The sequence below is a fragment of the Pelodiscus sinensis genome, chromosome 9, assembly GCF_052426305.1.
Source record: "Pelodiscus sinensis isolate ZL-2025 chromosome 9, ASM5242630v1, whole genome shotgun sequence".
NCBI classification, from domain to species: Eukaryota; Metazoa; Chordata; order Testudines; family Trionychidae; genus Pelodiscus; species Pelodiscus sinensis.
In genome coordinates this window covers 11,616,149-11,634,381 of record NC_143060.1, presented here as the reverse complement: position 1 = coordinate 11,634,381, position 18,233 = coordinate 11,616,149, and positions in this window count along the sequence as shown.

Here is an 18,233-nt window from a genome sequence, read left to right as displayed (position 1 = left end):
GGGAGAAGCTGATGGGAGGCCTGTGTAGCATGGCTGCTTCTTGGGGAGCATTGGCAGGCAGTTTGTGTGACCCCTGCTGTCCCCAAGCAGGGAGAAAAGCCAATGGTCAGGTCCCATGCCCCCTCCCACTGTGGGAGAAACCCAGTGATGGGATGTATGGCCCCTTGGTTGGCCCTGGGAAAGCTGGATGGGGAGAATCTGACAGGCTGAGCACACTGCTCCTGCCATCCCAGGTCAGCCAGTGGCCACCCCTTCCCTGAGCTGTCTCCTTCCCTGAGCCCCCCCTGCTCCCAACCTCCTCCCCTGACTCATTCATCCCCCACCCCCTACTCTGAGCCCCTCCTCAACCCATCACTGGTTTCTGCACCCTCAGCCTCCTGCCCTAAGTCCCACACTCCCCAAGCCCCTGCCCTGACTCCTGCAGCCTCCACACCACCAGCTCTCTGCCCTGAAGGACCCAACCAATGCCAGGTAAGTCTTCTTGTATTCTATAAAATGTTGCCTGAAGCTTATTACTGGCACTAAGTATAAATCATGAACAATTGACTATGGTGGTCATAGACATTACCCTGAAAAATACATTTCAATAGTGTATAGGAATGTTATAGTTAATTATGCTATTTGTAGCTCAGTTGCATATGAAAAAAACAGCTCTGCTCATTTTGTTAATAGCATTTAATCCATACATTATATTTAATTTTCTAGGTTTTTTATCATTAAAAATGTTATAAAGATAAATCTCTGATCCAAACTAAAAGCTAGGTCAAAGGGAAAGTGCAAAGCTTTAAAAATATGTCAAAACATCCCCTTCTACTTTTATTTTTTCCTTCATTACTGATGAATGTCACCTGTGGTTCAGTAATAGAGATGTAGCCGTGTTAGTCTGGTCTTGCTGAAACAAAAGACAGGACTATGCAGCTTGTTAGTTTTTAAAGTGCTGCATAGTTCTGTCTTTTGTTTCACTTGTGGTTCAGAATGCCTTCATAAAGAGCCAGATCCACAGTCCTTTGAGGCTAATAGAATCTTTACCATTGACTTGGAAGAGTCTGGCTCAAGCCTTAAGGTCCTCTGCCCCATAAGTGATTTTCAAGGGAGAAATTCATTTTAGCACTTTTTTGTGTGGTATAAGGGTGTGAAAGGGTTTTATTAAAACACAGTGTTTCTGCTTGTACTTTATATTATTTCCTGGCTTGTCTTGAAGTGAACCCTATGGGGAACCAAGAGTTTATATCTACCAACTGACAACTTTATAGCACTACTTGCCTTCCTATGCTAGTATTTAAAAGCATGTTAGCTAGAAAGTTTTTAAAATACACAACAAACTCTGGGATTAGCACTTTTGAAGTGGATGAGGCAGTTGTTTCAGAATCTCTGAAAATTTAGGTGCATATCCCTACATCAGTTACAAAAAATTATCATAAGAATGGGCATCCTGGGTCAGACCAATGATCCATTTACCACAGTATCCTGTCTTCTGACAGTAGCTGCTGCCAGATGCATCAGAGGGAATTAACAGAACAGACAATCTTTAAGTGATCCATACCAGCCTCTGACAGTTGGAGGTTTTAGGATATCCATCAGAGCATGGACTTATTCTCCATGCACTTATTTAATTATTTTTTAAAAACCCAGTTACACTTTTGAACTTCACAAAATCCCCTGGCAAAGAGTTCCACATGTTAACTGTGTATTGCCTGAAGAAGTACTTCCTTTGATTTGTTTTTCATTTCATTGGGTGACACCTAGTTCTGGTTGTGTGAAGGGGTTAATAATAGAGTTCTCTGTTCACCTTTGCCATACCATTCATGATTTTATAGACCTCTATTATGCCCACTTCCCCACCTTAGTCATCTCTTTCATAAACTGGGCTTTCTTACTCATTTAAATCTCTCCTCATATAGAAACTGTTCCATATCGCTAATCTTTTTTGTTACCTTTCTCTGTATCTTTTCCAATCTAATGTATCTTTTTTGAGTTAGGTTGATCAGAGCTGCACACATTATTGAAGGAGTAGGCATACCATGGATTTCTACAGTGGAAGTGGCAAGATTATATTTTCTGTTTTATTATCTAAAACTTTCTTAATGGTCACTAACATTCTGTTAGCTTTTTAGACTGCTGCTGCTCATAGAGCAGATGTTTTCAGAGAACTATCCATGATGATTCCAAGATTTCTTTTTTAGTGTTAATAGCTAATTTAGATCCCATCATTTTATATGTAGTTAGAATTTTTTTCAACTTTACTTTACTTTGCATTTATCAGCATTGAGTTTAATCTGCAACCATAAGAGCTAGACCAGTGTTTCTCAACCTTTTTTCATAAAGTATCCTTTTAAAAACAATTATAAATACCCCCCATACCTACAGTTTTCAGACGCACAAAGTTTTTTTCTACCATTGCAACACATTTGTTTAAACAAAATCGTAGCCGGGTGGGCAATGAAATGTTTGGGTGTAAAAAGTACAAAAATAATAAAACGCTGTAAAACTTAAAACAAAAAGTCAGTTTTCTGCAAATTTCAGTTGTGTTGACGTACCCCCCCAGACTTCTTTCGTACCACTGTTGAGAAGGACTGAGCTAGACAATTTCTCTAAAAAATAAAGCTGAAGCCTGTCTGGGTCCCTCAGTTCTTTGCGTCCCTCAGAGGCACATCCCACAGTTTTGGAAACACTGATTCAAGCATTCAGCCAAGATTCCTTCTGTCTGTCCTCGTCAGCTATCCAGAAGAGAACTTAAAGATTTCCTGGCGTTAGAGGTTTCAGTCCAGCAACCCCATCCTTTGGGATACATTCCACATCAGCTTTTCCGTGATCATTGAGTCACAGGCATAATGTCTTGCTGTTATATCGACTATAGTTAAGTTTGTATTCCCATTCTGGTTATAATTCTCCACACATCTCCCATCCTCGAGAGCTGGAAGATAGGACTTGATAAAATGTTGTCTTCTTGCACCACTGGTCTCAGTATTAGTTTCAGTTCTTCCTAGTCAAGGCTAAGCACATACTCCTACTACCATACACCCCTGAAAAAGTATACTTTAGTATGGTACAAAGAAAAGTCTTGCCACTTAGCAATAAGGGCATTCTTATCACAATTTTTAAGAAACAATCTATTGTAACAAAACAATTTGAAAATCCTTTCAGGACATGTGCATAATCTGTTAATTAAGTATCCTGGGTATTCAACAGACTTGCCTCCTGTTCTTTTTTTCCTCTGGTGCCCAGTAATCTGCACTTGCAAATACGATTCTTTCCTGAACTGAAGTTCTAACTCTAAGATGACTGGCTAAAATACCCAAACTTCCACTTCCCTGAGTTCCTGCAGCAAAACTCCAACTGGACTTCAAGATCAAGTGTCAGAGTCAGCTACCTCTACTAACAGATTTTCAAGGGGTTGCTTTGGTTTTACTCAGTGCTCCTTTCCAGAATATTTTGTTCCCTCTGGAAATACTCTATGTTTCCTACGTCACATTATTGTTTTCAAGCTTACTTGACTAAACCATAATAATTCATTGGGCTGAAATGTGTTTTTTTTAAATAGGTTCCCTAAATATGTTTGTAAAATAACAAGTGTATACATTAGCCTGTTGCAATAATACATTGGCCAACAGAGCAGTTGTACAAGGTGGAAAGTAAATTGCACCATGCAAATAGCTCTATAACATACTCCCCGCTGGAGTAAAGGGGAAGTCACAGTTCTTTCCCAAGATTCTTTTGATGTGATGCACCTAATCTCTGTCCCTTGTCCAGAGTTGAGAGCAAATATATAGTCTATCCCTTATGAGGCATGCTATTACCAACACAACTACTATCTCTAGTAATTCAGATATTGGTGGAATTAGCATACATGTCTCCCTGATCACTCATCCTAATTCCTGGGCCTCCATGGAAGGTTTCACCAGGGCTGTGTCTACACTGGCCGCCTATTACAGAATAGGCATGCAAATGTAGCACTTTGGAAGAGGCAAATCCGCGGGGGATTTAAATATCCCCCGCGGCATTTGCATTTTCATGGCCGCCGCTTTTTTCCAGCTTGGAGATAAGCTGGAGAAAAGCGTCCAGACTGGCGCGATCCTCCGGAATAAAGCCCTATTCCAGAGGATCTCTTATTCCTACTTGCAAGTAGGCTGCAGGTAAGGGCTGCTCTGACCGGGCTGGAGTAGCCCCTGTCTGTGATGGGGGGTTGCTCCAGCCCAGAAGCCCTCCCCCAACTTCCCGTCCCTTTAATCGATTAACTGGTTAAACAATATATTTAATCGGCTACCCAATTAAATGGGATTTTACATCTCTAAGTCATAGCTCAACCACTTATTTGCTGTGCAACTATAGGCAGGTCACTTTCCTAGCCTATGCCTAGGTTTACCTACCTGTAATGTTGTGATAATAATGGGGTTTTGTAACATTTAATAGTTTGTAAAAAGTACATTGCCATCACCATATGACAGTTCATACCAATATAAAGAATTGGGTTTTGCTGGCTGTTATCCTTTGACAGGGAGTGAGGGAAAAGTGCACAGTTTGCTGCATTCCTCACTCTGGGGAACACGGTGGGCAGACAAACCTGGACCTGCCCGAACTTGGGGACATACACCCCTTCCCCAGCTGTGCTCTCTGAAGCTGCAGTGGCGGAGGAGAGGAGCTTCTCACTTAGCCCTAATTGCTGCAGTGAGAGAGGGCGGGAGCTGACCTGTGTCCTCAGGGCAGCCTTCATACTGAATCCCTTATCTCCAGCCCTACCCCAGTACAATGATTTAAATTAAGCATGTATATTTTCATTTTCCAACCCCTCCCCTCCAAATTAATTGAGTTTAAGGACATGAACAATGCTGGGTAAATCTTATAGTGGATTTATTTATTTATTCTCTGTCTCACTCTCTATTCCTTTCTTAACGATTCCTAACATTCTGTTTGCTTTTTTGACTGCTGCTGGACATCAAGTGGATGTTTTTAAGAACTATCCACAGTGACACCAAGATCTCGCCAATGCATCTTTATTTTGTATGTCATCTGTCATACAAACTCTCCTCTCTAAATGCTTTGCAAATTTGTATTATGAAGAGCAGCTGAGGGAGAAGGGAATTCCACAGCAAAGCACAAGAGGTTTTCATTTCAGATTAAATAGGAAAGGAGATAGAGACGCAACAAAGCAAAGCAATAGGGAAAGATTTATTGTAAGTGGTAACACTGATTATTGAAGATGAGCCTAGAGGCTGATAAGCAGCTGGCATTTTGTATCTGACAGCCTCAGTATTGAATTTTATTTTTAAAATGTTGTTACTGGTAAATATCTCATAAATAAGAGGCCACTTATAAACAAATACAATTTCATCCTTTAATACTCGTTGATCTTTGTTCCTAGAAGCAGAGCAAAGATGATTGATAAGATGGCTACTGATTGACATTCATTTCCACCTAATAACAGACAACACTAGCTCTTCTGGCTAGGGTAGGCCCAGCTTCACTGAAATAAACTTTCATGATCCATTCAAACATAGCCCAGCGGTAACTGCCATTTATTGCATCACTTTACATGTCTTTTTCCTTTCCTGATGGACAGAGTTCCTCTATATCTTGCTTAATTTTAAAAGCATGATCAGGAGACAGGTGACCTGAATTCAGTTCTCAGCTTGGCCATACACTTGCTGAGAGGCTTTGCCTCTTTGAATTGCCACCTGAGTGCTGATCTATGGGGGAAGGGGTGCACCGTCTTGAGGGCTGGTTGCTCCCAGCTCTACCCTTTTTTACTGAGGCCCTGTTGTTTCCAGGGGCATGGAGTCTCCCCCCTCCCGACCTTGCTGTTAGCCCCACTGAAGAACACTAAAATGTGGGACAATACACTATGTTTTTTCATATTGTTTAAGCAGAAGATTCCAGCAAATGCAACACCTGAACACATGTAAGTGATTTGATTCTTGAAACAGTAAATCAAAAGTAAAATACCATAACAAGAAATCATTTATTCATAAATTTAGAATATCTGTCACAGCTGGTGTTTATCCTGAGTGAAATTAAAGATAAATGCTTTCGAACAGCATTTAGGGGTGGGTGAACAAGTAAATACAAAAAAGTAAAAAATTGTTCCCTGAACTGTCATCAAACTTTTTGTAAGTGAGGGAATGGTCCCGCTGTTGAGGGGAACTTTCTTGGCTTCTACACTATCCTGGTAAAACAGGCTAGTGAAAGGATGAGTCCCCGCTCCCACTTCCTTTCCCCAGAGGTTTCCCTGACCTTGAGGGCTCCCCTGCCACTATCCTGTGTGGCAGAGTCCTTGGAACCCCAACCAGGTTGGGCCTAGGATTCCTGGGGCGCTCAACCTCCAACCTTGTTGTGGTCACCTATGGTAGGGGCTTGGGTGTCCCCACTCTGGGGTGCTTGCTCTGCGTTGGACACTGCCCTGACCTACTATTACATGCAGTTCAAAGCAAATACAATTTATTAAACAGAAATCAATAAAAAAAAGAATAAGGAAAAAATGGTAAAGGCTAAAGGCAACTCATAACCCCACTCTGTGGCACGGGGTATCACAAACAGTGTCTCTGGAATGTAAGAGCAGTTCACAGTCTGTTTCTTGTAGGTCCCAGGCCTCCTCCTATGGTCCTGGCTATGCTGCAGAGATGCTGTGAGTTGGATGCTTGTTCTGGCAGTGGCCACATGCCTTCAGGCTCTGGTTGGCAAGACCCTTCTCCCCAGTATCAGCCCCCCAGGAGAGAAGTAAAATCCAATTTAATTAGTTAACATGTGAAACTGATTCAGTCAGGGTGGGCTGGAGTAGCCCATTCCCCAGCCTACTGTTGCCAGGATGGAGTGCCCCCGTGCTGCTCCAGCCTATACCAGTTAACCATTAAAGGTCAGGCTTACCGGTTAACCATTCACATCCCTACTGCCCCCAGTTGGGGTGATGATCAGAGCTGTCCTGTTGGCTGTCCAGGAAGGCTGTCCTGTCAGAGCTGTCCAGGATGGCTCAGGGCAGCCAACCTGGGGATCACGCTTTGGACAGGACCATTCCCCTTATTGATATTAGCCCGCAGAGCCCAGTGTATGCTGGGAGATTACCTGGTAGCCTGGGACCAGCAGCAGGGGTTGGGCTCCCCACAGTCACCCCAGCAGGAGGAGCCATGGGAAGTGGAGTGAGTCAACAGCCTGCTCTGCTTCATCATCTCCCAGCCGGGGTACTCTACTTTGTCTCTGTGGCAGGAAGTGGAGTGATCCAGTCCCAGCCCACTCTGCTGCGCTCCCCCAGGCAGGTGCGGCGACCTCACTGTAGTGCGGTATAAATGGCCTATAATACCCAGCCAAGCCTAAGAAGGATTGAACCTCTTTTTTTGACTTGGGGGCAGGCCAGTTTATTATAGCCTCTACCTTAGCCTGTCGAGGGTTGATACTTCCCTGACCCACCTGGTGTCCAATGTAGGTCACCCTGTTCAAGCCAGTTTGACATTTTCTTTGCTTTAGCCCTGCCTCTCTTACGCGTTGGAAGACAGCTTGGAGATGTTCTAGGTACTCTGCCCATGGATCAGAGAATACGGCCACATCGTCTAGATAGGCTACTGCAAATTCTCCAAATCCGGCTAATAGAGTATCCACGAGCCTTTGGAAGGTTGCAGGTGCGTTGCGCAGCCCAAAAGGAAGAACATTAAACTCATATAGGCTGATGTGTGTAAAGAAGGCCAATTTCTCCTTCGCTCCTTCCTCCAAAGGTACCTGCCAGTACCCCTTGGTTAAGTCTAGGGCAGAGATGAACGGGGCACGCCCCAGTTTCTCCGATAGCTCATCCGTGCATGGCATGGGGTAGTTGTCTGGGCGAGTTACAGCATTTAGCTTACGGTAGTCCACACAAAAACAGATTTCCCCGTCTGGCTTGGGAACTGGGATGACTGGAGAAGCCTATGCGCTCTCTGAAGGGCAAATTATGCCCATCTCTAACATGTCCTTGATTTCCTTCTCTATAGCTGCTTTGGCTGTAGGAGCCACTTGGTAGGGTTGGGCCCTGACTGGATGAGCATCACCTGTGTCAATGGAGTGAGACGCCCGGGTGGTCTGTCCTGGGGTGGCTGAGAACGTTGGGGTGAATTAGGTGCACAGCTGCACGATCTGTTGGCACTGCTCACAGCTGAGGCTCAGGGAGAGGCTTACCTTTTCTACTTCACCCCTGCCTTTCCTGTCGTAGTAGGCTCACTCGGGCCACTCTGCCTCCTCCTTTTCCTGAGCTATAAACTGAAGGACCTTGAGTTCTCTGGGAAAAAAGAGCTTTAGAGAGTTGGCATGATATATCTTAGGCTTAAGGTCAGGGTCAGGGAACGCTATGAGGTAATTAACGACCCTTAGACGCTCCTGGACCGTGAATGGCCCATCCCAGGATGCTTCCATCTATTTGCCTGGAGTGCCTTCAGTATCATGACTTGTTCCCCTACTTTGAAAGACTGGTCTCTGGCATGTTTATCATACCAGGCCTTTTGCTCTTGCTGAGCATTCTGCAAGTTCTCTTGTGCGAGAGTTAGAGAGTCTCTAATGGTATTTTGGAGGTTGTGCACAAAATACAAAATGTTGGTTCCGGGGGAAGGACTAGTCCCTTTCCATTGCTGCTTTACCAGCTGTAAGAGACGCTGGAATGGGACCTCTATAATGGGGAGGAGTTGGAGAGGTGCCTTGACCTGGTCTCGGGGCTTCCCCACTTGTTGGCACACCTTACAAGTATGAACATAGCCAGTAACCTCCTGGCCCATCCCCTCCCAGTAGAAGGACCTTCTCAATCAGTCCTTGATTCGGCTCACCCCAGCATGGCCACTAGGGTGATCGTGGGCTAAGCTTAAGAGCTTTTCCCGGTACTTAGTAGGAACCACCAACTGACTCTGAAGATGTCAGTCCTCCTGGTGTCCACTAGAAAGGGACTCTCAGTATAAAAGTCCTCTTTGTACCACAAATCTGGCTCTGTTCGAAGAGCTGAGAGGCGATGATTCACTTCTGGCCGCTGTCCAAGCACCTTGGAGACTCTCATCTGCTTCTTGCTCTGCCTGGAACTGCTGTCTTGAAGCTGGAGACGTCAGGTCAAGTCCCACAAGAAGCAATGCAGGTGAAGGGGGTACCTCTACAGGTGGGGGATCACTTCCTTCTGGTGTATGGGTTTGCATCGCAGGCTCCAGTGGGGCCTCCTGTGCAGATTCAGCTGTTGCTGTCGACTCCATTGTGCCCTCTGTGGCTGGTTCCAATCCTGGTACTGGCTGCCCCATCCATTCTGGCTCTTGGGCTGGCGTTACCTGGAGCTCAGGAACTGGATCAAGGCCTGCATTTGTAGCTGCTAGTCTGGGGTCGGGCACAGTCACTGCAGGGGTCGGGGCGTCTGGGTTCACAGCCTGACCCCTGGGTCAATGGATTTGGGGTCCACTAGAGATTGGAGGATTACTGACACCTGTGCTCCAGTGTCCCTTCAGGCAGCAACTTCCCGTCCCCCCGCACTCAGTCTCCCTTTGCTCTGGGGGAACCTGTGAGGCATCTGGGCCTGAGGCTTCTTGAGCTGACCCTGGGGTGATGAGCTGCAGTCTGTTGGTGCTCTTGGGACAATTGGCTTTTACATGCCCTATTTCATTACATTGAAAGAATCGCATCACGGGTGTATCACTGGAGTGTGGGGGAGGGGGTTTCCCAGCGAATGGAGTGGAGGGATGAAGGAGAGTCTGGGGTTTCCCTGGAAGTGTATAGGACCCTTCTTTGCGAGGTGGGGGCCGGGAGGATCCCTGATTGTGGGAGATCCCCCTCAGACTGCTCTCCGGGCTGCTTTGCCCCCTCAGCTCCATCCATCAGGCCCCGAGCACTCCTGCCTCTCTTAGGTTTTTTGGTTTTCCATCCAGGATGTACCTTCTAATCTCTCCCGGAACACCCTCGAGGAACTGTTCCATCTGCATCAGGAGAGATATTTCTTCCCGGGTGTCAGCCTTCTCTCCAGAGAGCCATGTCTCCCAGCTTTTGAGTACATGACTGGCATGTTTGGGGAATGGTGTGTTTGGGGTCCACTTGGAGGCCCTGAAGCGACACTGGGCCTATTCGGGAGTGAGTCCCATCCTATCTCCTTCTCAGAGGCCTGCCTGCCTTTAAGGCATAATCTCACATAGAAGGCGCGCGGGGGGGGGGGGAGTAGGGTGGCTGCCAGCTGCTCCTGCCCCCTCAAGTTTACTTCCCCCTAGACTCACAAGGGCATGTTCCTATTTCTCCTCTCTGGGGTGTGACTTTTCCCTGGAGTTGGACATCTTGTCTTGAGCTGAGGCTGTTTCTACCTCAGGGTGTTGTTTAGGAAGGGTTGGTTTCTCTAGGGCTACTTTGCCTGATCCAAAAGCACGTAGTGGGCTCCTTCCCTGCCCTATTCTACCCTAGCTGTCCAGTTGTCCCGAAAGCTAGAACAAAACAAACTGGTTGGGTAGGATGGTCTGTGTCTGGCTTAAGGTTAACCTTCTGTCTGCCCCTCCCCAAGGTAGCACAGAAAACAAAAGAAAAGAAAAAAAAACAAGAGAAAAAAACCTGCAAAGCTTGCAAAAAGAAAAGAGAAAGAACTTTTATCCTCACCACAATATTCCTGTTGCAAACGCAATGACTAGATGGAAAAGTCACAAATTAATATACTCACGGGGAGATTCCACTATGGGCTAAAACTTAGTTACGAAGTAGAGGAAACCCCATTTTTAAATGCACAGACATCAGATTCCCATTCCCAGACCATAAAACAATAAAACCTAACAGATTTATCTAAACTTTACCCTACTTACAAATAGTGAAGAGTCTTTCCTTGGAGAGAGACCTAGTGTCTGTCCCATTGAGTAGCTGTCAGGGACAAAGGATGGAAAAACCAAAAATTCCTTTGTCCCAGTTTGAAATTCCTACCTATATTCCTATTGGCCAACTCTACCTGGCTTAGGTATAGTTAACCTCTTAGTCCCCAGGCTGCTGGCCATCTCTCATGATCATGACAGTCTCCGTGGCAGGAAGAGGAGCGATCCAGTCCCAGCCCACTTTGCTCCGCTCCCCCGAGCAACACAGGGTTCTGGAGGAGCAGATCAGAGCTTGCAATGTCTCTTTGGATATGTCTACACTACAAACTTAATTCGAACTAACAGACGTTAGTTCAAATTAACTTTAATAGGCGCTACACTAGCGCTCCGCTAGTTCGAATTTAAATCGAACTAGCGGAGCGCTTAGTTTGAACTAGGAAAACCTCATTTTACGAGGATTAAGCCTAGTTCGAACTAGCTAGTTCGAATTAAGGGGTGTGTAGCCCTTTAATTCGAACTAGTGGGAGGCTAGCCTTCCCCAGGTTTCCCTGGTGGCCACTCTGGCCAACACCAGGGAAACTTTTCTGCCCCCCTCCCGGCCCTGGACCCCTTAAAGGGGCACGGGCTGGCTACGGTGCCCGTGCCAGGTGTAAGCCTGCCAACACCCAGCCAGCAGACCCTGCACCTGGCACGGATCGAGCCACCTACCCGATGCCCCCCAGCCCTCCCCCTCTTCCCGGGACCAGGCTGGCGGCTGCCGGGAGCTTGCCCGGGACCGCAAGAGGTGGGCACCCGCCTGGGCTAGTGCAGACATCGTGGACCTCATCCACGATCTCCGCACTAGGCACAGGAAAGTGGCCGTCTAGGGTAGGGGAGCTGCCAGCCTGGCCACCCAGGAGCAGGTGTGCAAGAGAATCAAGGGGGTCCACTGAGACCCCTGAGCCCTGAGCTTACAATGGCCGTCCTGGGTCACACCAAAGGTCCATCTAGCCCAGTAGCCTGTCTGCCGACAGCGGCCAACCCTAGGGACCGAAGACAGTGACCAAGCCATTTGTCTCGTGCCATCCCTCTCCAGCCTTCCACAAACCTTGGGCAGGGACACCACTCCTACCCCCTGGCTAATAGCACTCCATGGACCCAACCTCCATGACTTGATCTCACTTCCCTTTCAACTCTGTTCTAGTTGTAGCCTTCACAGCCTCCTGCAGCAAGGAGTTCCACAGGTTGACTCTTTGCTTTGTGAAGAACAACTTTCTGTTACTACTTTGAAGCCTGCTACCCATTCCTTTCCTTTGGTGTCCTCCAGTCCTTCTTTATGGGAACTAATGAAGAACTTTTCTGTATGCACCCTCTCCACCCAACTCCTGCTTTTAGAGACCTCTATCCTGTCCCCCCTCCGTCTCTTCTTTTCTAAGCTGAAAAGTCCCAGTCTCTTTAGCCTCTCTTCATATGGGACCTGTTCCCAACCCCTGATCATTTTAGTTGCCCTCCCCTCTCCCAGCCTCTCTCTTCCCCTCTCCCACCTCCTTTTCCCAGTCTCCCCCAGTTTTGTTCAATAAAGACAGATTCCATTTTGGAAGACACGTTATCTTTATTTTGTACATCAAGAAGAGGGGCTAGGGAAGGGTAAGTGGAAGAAGGTGAGGGAGGAATGGGGCACGAGCCCCTGATGGGGAGGACTGGGCTGGCTCTGCGGGCTTTTGGGGGTGGAAGCTCTCCTGCAGCCCCCCAATTGCCCCCTCTCCCCAGATGGCAGCCTGCGGCAAGTGCAGCCGGGCTGATGGCTGAGTGGCGTGATGTGCCCAGTGTGGGTAGTCCGGGCAATCCAAGCCAGGACTGCTTTGCAAGCGGGGCACCCCTGAGAACTGTCTGTCCTGGGTGGGGGTCGGGACCCTTTAATCACAGCCCTCGGCTAGCCTGAGACAGCATCTCCACGCTCTAAGTCCTCCTCTGATGCCCTGCCGGCACTGCTTCCGGCCATCCTTAAGCCCAGTTCAGGGTCCACTTAATGTGGACATGCTAGTTCGAATTAGCAAAACGCTAATTCGAACTAGTTTTTTAGTCTGGATCCGTTAGTTCGAATTAGCTTAGTTTGAATTAACGTTGTAGTGTAGACATACCCTTTCATCATTTGGTGTCCGATGCTCTCTCTTACCTTGAACCGTACGCTTTTCAGGCTAGGAAATGTACTTTGCTCTAAGTTTGTAACGTAATGAGTTATGTGCTATATAAATGATTACCAAACAATAAGATAGTTTTCATATTTGTATGACAGTGGTACTGAGAGCCTCATTGTACTAGGCACCCAGGAAAGATTTCCTTTCTAATGGTATATGGTGCGATATAGTCTTCAGCTCCTAATAGTCTAGGAGAAGTTCAAGTCCATTTGTTCTGTGTGAATGTGTGTCATATAATTGTATAAAGCCAATGCTCCCAACTCACACCACATGACTAGTGTTAAAGTATAATGATGTTTTCTGGATTGGTAAAGAACAAGATTTCCAAAGGTGTGGCTAAAACTGCAAGATGTATCTTGGGCTGTGAATTCAGGACCTGTTCATTAAAGCTGCAAACAGTGAACTGAGCATCACATACAACCAACACTTGATGGAATAAGGTGAAATAATAGAATGAACTGAAGACGACTACAAAAAAGTGTGGTAGGCTCTCCAAGTGAATTCATATAATGGGTGTTCTTTAGCCACCCTTGTTCAGTCATATCATATTTCTGAGTTTTCTTGACCATATTACTGGAGTTTTACCAAGTTGTTGGTTTGATAAATTAGATTACCTGTGTACATCATGTGCTCAAAATGCTATTCTACACAGAATAGATTTTAAGATGTGCCTTTAACTATTCCCATTTTTGCTAGGTCTCTGTTACCTATGTTGATGATATGATCAGGATCAGGAGCCTTGATAATCATATACGCTTCTCTTTAAGCAGACTTTAGGCCACTGTTTATGCTAGGATAAAGAAGAATAAGAAGAAAGGACTGGATGGGTTAATATCTCTTTAAATTAGCTATTTCATTTATATTTGCTTCAGTTTCTATGATATTATAGTTGAATTTAATTTTTAATTTCACATTCACAGGGTCCAAACTGGAACTCCAGCTCTGAGTCCCTGGGCTATGAGTAAATCTGAATTTGGATCTAATTCTGGATCTGAACTTCAAGACTTGAACCATCTTTCATCTCTCTGGAAATTTTTTTGTATTTATATCTGAAGCTCCCACTCTAAATACTGATATCTTTCTGCCTCAAAATATTGACTACAGAAAAGCAATAGCCCTTGTGTGTTGCTGCAGTTTGTTCTCCTAAGCTCTGAGGGCTTCTTCTTAAAAAACCCCCCACAAAACATTTGTATGTGCATTTGTATGATCATAAAAGTAATCAAAACCAGAATCTCACATAACACCAGACAAAATTGTAATCTCCATTAATCTTGCAAGCCTTCTTCATTTTCTCTCTGGCTATAGCTATTGAAAAAAACAACCAAGAGCTGCTGTGAGGAAGGATCCTTTATCTCTGGAAAATCTAAAGTCTTCTGAGCAGAATGTGAATAGGATCATAGCAGCACTATGCAAATATTATCAAACTGAATACTGTTGAAAGTACCCATTCAAACCAATGGAAAACCTACACTTTCTTTTGTATTTGTTTCATCCTAGTTCTAATTATATTAACATTCTTTTTTACCATTTACTTCCCTCAGAAGAATACAAAAGGAAGAAAAATAACGAACATGCTGCTGATTTTCCTCTGCTGCCAGTCTGCTCAATTTGGAGTATAGTGGGTTTATCTGTGTAAGTTGAGCAGGAACTCCCTTTGGTGACCAGGTGTTCCCTAATACTGAAATAAAATGTTACATTCTTGTGTTCTGCAGCTAGTCACATTAAAGGGCTGTAATCAAGAGTAAAGGGGAAGCATGTTCTTGCATGCCTTGTGGTACAACTTCTTCACTGCTGTCAGACTCCTTGTAGAACAGGTGACACTATGGGGTGTGATTGACTACATATCAAAGTCTGTCTGATGGAACTTATGCCTTCAATAACAGACTCAAAAGGCTAGAAAAAAGAGCTCATAAGAACATAAGAACAGCCGTACTGGGTCAGACCAATGGTCCCTCCAGCCCAGTATCCTGTCTACCGACAGTGGCCAATACCAGCTGCCCCATAGGGAGAGGACACAACAGGTGAACCTCATGTGATCCCTCCCCTGTCATCTACCTCCAGAAAAACAGAGGCTAGGGACATCATCCCTACCCATCCTGACTAATAGCCAGTGATGGACCTAACCTCCATGAATCTATCTAGCTCTTTTTTGAACCCTGTTAAAGTCCAAGCCTTCACCACATCCTCTGGCATGTGGCAGTGACATCCTGAGAGATAATAATACAAGCTGCAGTTTGTAAAGGGTCTAGGAGACTTAAGTGCTAGATCCTCATTGATTGTAAGTTGGAATTAAGTCCCTGAGGGTATGTCTACACTACTCCGCTAGTTCGAACTAGCGGGGTAATGTAGGCATACCGCAATTGCAAATGAAGCCCAGGATTTGAATTTCCCGGGCTTCATTTGCATAAGCGGGGCGCCGCCATTTTTAAATCCCCGCTCGTTTGAACCCCGTGCCGCGCGGCTACACGCGGCACGAACTAGGTAGTTCGAACTAGGCTTAGTGCTTAGTGCCTAGTTCGAACTACCTAGTTCATGCCGCGTGTAGCCACGCGGCACGGGGTTCGAACGAGCGGGGATTTAAAAATGGCGGCGCCCCGCTTATGCAAATGAAGCCCGGGAAATTCAAATCCCGGGCTTCATTTGCAATTGCGGTATGCCTACATTACCCCGCTAGTTCGAACTAGCGGGGTAGTGTAGACATACTCTAACTCCCTTAGGCTTCTTTGAAAATTCTAATACTTTGGACTTTTCTACCATCATCCCTGCAGGTAATACAGTGTTTTAGTAATATTTAGGAATTGAACCTCACAAAACTCCCTTACATTAGTGAAGTATTATTATTCCTATTTTACATATTGGAAAACTGAGTCTTAGATTAATTCGTTGACTTGCTCATTATCAGCAAGGGAACAGTGACAAAGTCAAGGATAGAGACTAGGCATCATGGTACCTAGTCCCATGTTCTAACCACTGTACCTGTGATGTCCAAGCAATCACATATATGTTTCAAACATGGATATCAAGTGCAGAAATCAGCATCACCGGCTATGAATGGATTGCCAGTTTATTTCAGGCCCAGGATCTGTGGGCAGTTGCATATACTCTGCAAAGCACTGAGCTCCCAAATGAGTGCTGAGAACATGCAGTATCTAACAGGATTGGCCCTCTTCTAGCATATTTCACAATACAATATTGAAGAACACAACTCCCCCTGGGAAGCTTTCAATCTCTCTGTATATAAAAGTTTTTCCTGCCATGCAACAGAATGACATCATCAGTCTCAGTGTCTCGCTTACGTTTGATTCAACCAGAACCAACTGTGAAATGGAGATCTGTCTGTAGATCCGTCTGTAACATGTATTATGTGAGCAATAGACCAATTAACCGGGTTTTTTTTTATAGAGCTTCATTTGTTCACTTTTCTAGGTAATCAGTGAAAGATTAACAGGCTCACTGGCTGCAAAAGAGGCCAGATAGAGGGGGGAGGGGTGGCGAGCGTAGCAAGAATGTGGCGTATCCCTCCACTAAATATTAATGTGCTTATACATAAAATGTTAATTGACTATAAATTGAAGTAAAAAGCATAAGTACTAAACTCTGAGAATGTGGATGCTAGTGCTATGAGATTCTTAGTGGCACATTGATGGATCACTTAATTAATGCAGATGGGGGGAAAGGTGTCTACATACACACTCCTGCAAAGTAACTGGCAAACTGGGATAGATCTAGCTTGATGGAATGCTCCCAGAAGATGGCATGAAACAGGCTTGTATTGACAGGGTAAGACAGTTCTTATTTGGTCTTCTAGAACCAAAGAATATGACCAACCCACTCTTCTAGAACCATGTCAGAACCATCCCCACAAAATTAGGACCACTTTACTTTGTTAGAATCAAGCCTGATCACATTTTCTAGAATCCAAGTAGTGAACAATTCCATTCAGTCCTCCACACATGTACATACTCTCCCCTCTCAGGGTATGTCTACACTACAGCGTTATTTCAAAATATCTTATTTCGAAATAACGCATCTACACACAAAATGCATTTTGAAATAGCTTTTTGCTATTTCAAAATAGTGTGTCCACACTGATTGGATGCTGAATCGCATTTAAGGCCAGCCGGAACTGGTTCCAACTGGGCATCATCAGGTCAGAAGTTACCATGTGGCCAGGGCTATCATGTGGGAAGAGCTAGCAATTTTGAAATTGGCATTATTCCTTGTGGAATGAGGTTTACCAATTTCGAAATAAGCCTGCCACTATTTCGAATTAATTTTGAAATAGCAGTTCACTTGTGTAGGCGCTAGGAAAGTTATTTTGAAATAATGGCTGTTATTTTGAAATAACTTTGTTGTGTACACATACCCTCACAGAATGCTCTTACGTGGAAATATGCCAGAAATCCTTCTTATCTTCTGTGATCCCTTTACCATTAGAGGTTGAGAATAAGCAAGGATTGTAAATCAAAATGAGACCAAATTGTGGCAGGTAGGTATGGAAGAGAGTGTCAAGAAACAGAAATTTATAAATTATGTTTACCACTTTTTAAATTATTCTGGAGTAGCATCCATGGAAACCAAGTGACCTGATATCAAGCAGAGTAACAGTGTCTGTTTAGAAGTGCTATTAGCCTCATTTTGGAGAGAATTTTAGCAGTGCACCTCCTAAGGAAAGTGGCAAGAAAGAAATCATTCACCTGCAGTATCTTAAAATCCATCTAGCTGTATTTGTCTCTCACAGATGTGTAAATCACACATCTTCTCACCTAAAATAGTGATCCCCTGAATGTTCCCTTTCCTGAGATTAGCTATCAGAGAACTACTTTGTTCTGGTATCCCTGAACTCTGAGAAAAGGCAGCATTCCCCAATGGATAAGGCAATGGATTGACAGTCAATTTGGGTCAGATTTTCCAGGCTGGAAGTGGCTAGTGGAGAATTACCTGTGGGCGTGGCATCTCTTCACTGATATAAAGTCAGCAGAAAAGTATGGCAATCTCTTGTAACTGCCACTCCCCATCCCCAACCACTGCAGCACAGGAGTAAAGAGGTAGGTTAAGGGCATTCTGGTGGAAGGGCGTGGCACTTCAGAGCTGCCTTGTCAGATCCTTCATTGGTGTAAATTAAAGCTGCTCTCTTCCAGCTCTCGTGTCCTGAGGCTAGGTGCCATAGAGATCGCGGCCCACTTATCAAACTTTGTAAAGTTCTCTGAGTTCACCTAGGATAATTTGTCATTCACATATCTACTCTAGCATCTATTAGTACCATATTGTAGATACTTGCTTTCTCTCATACCAATGC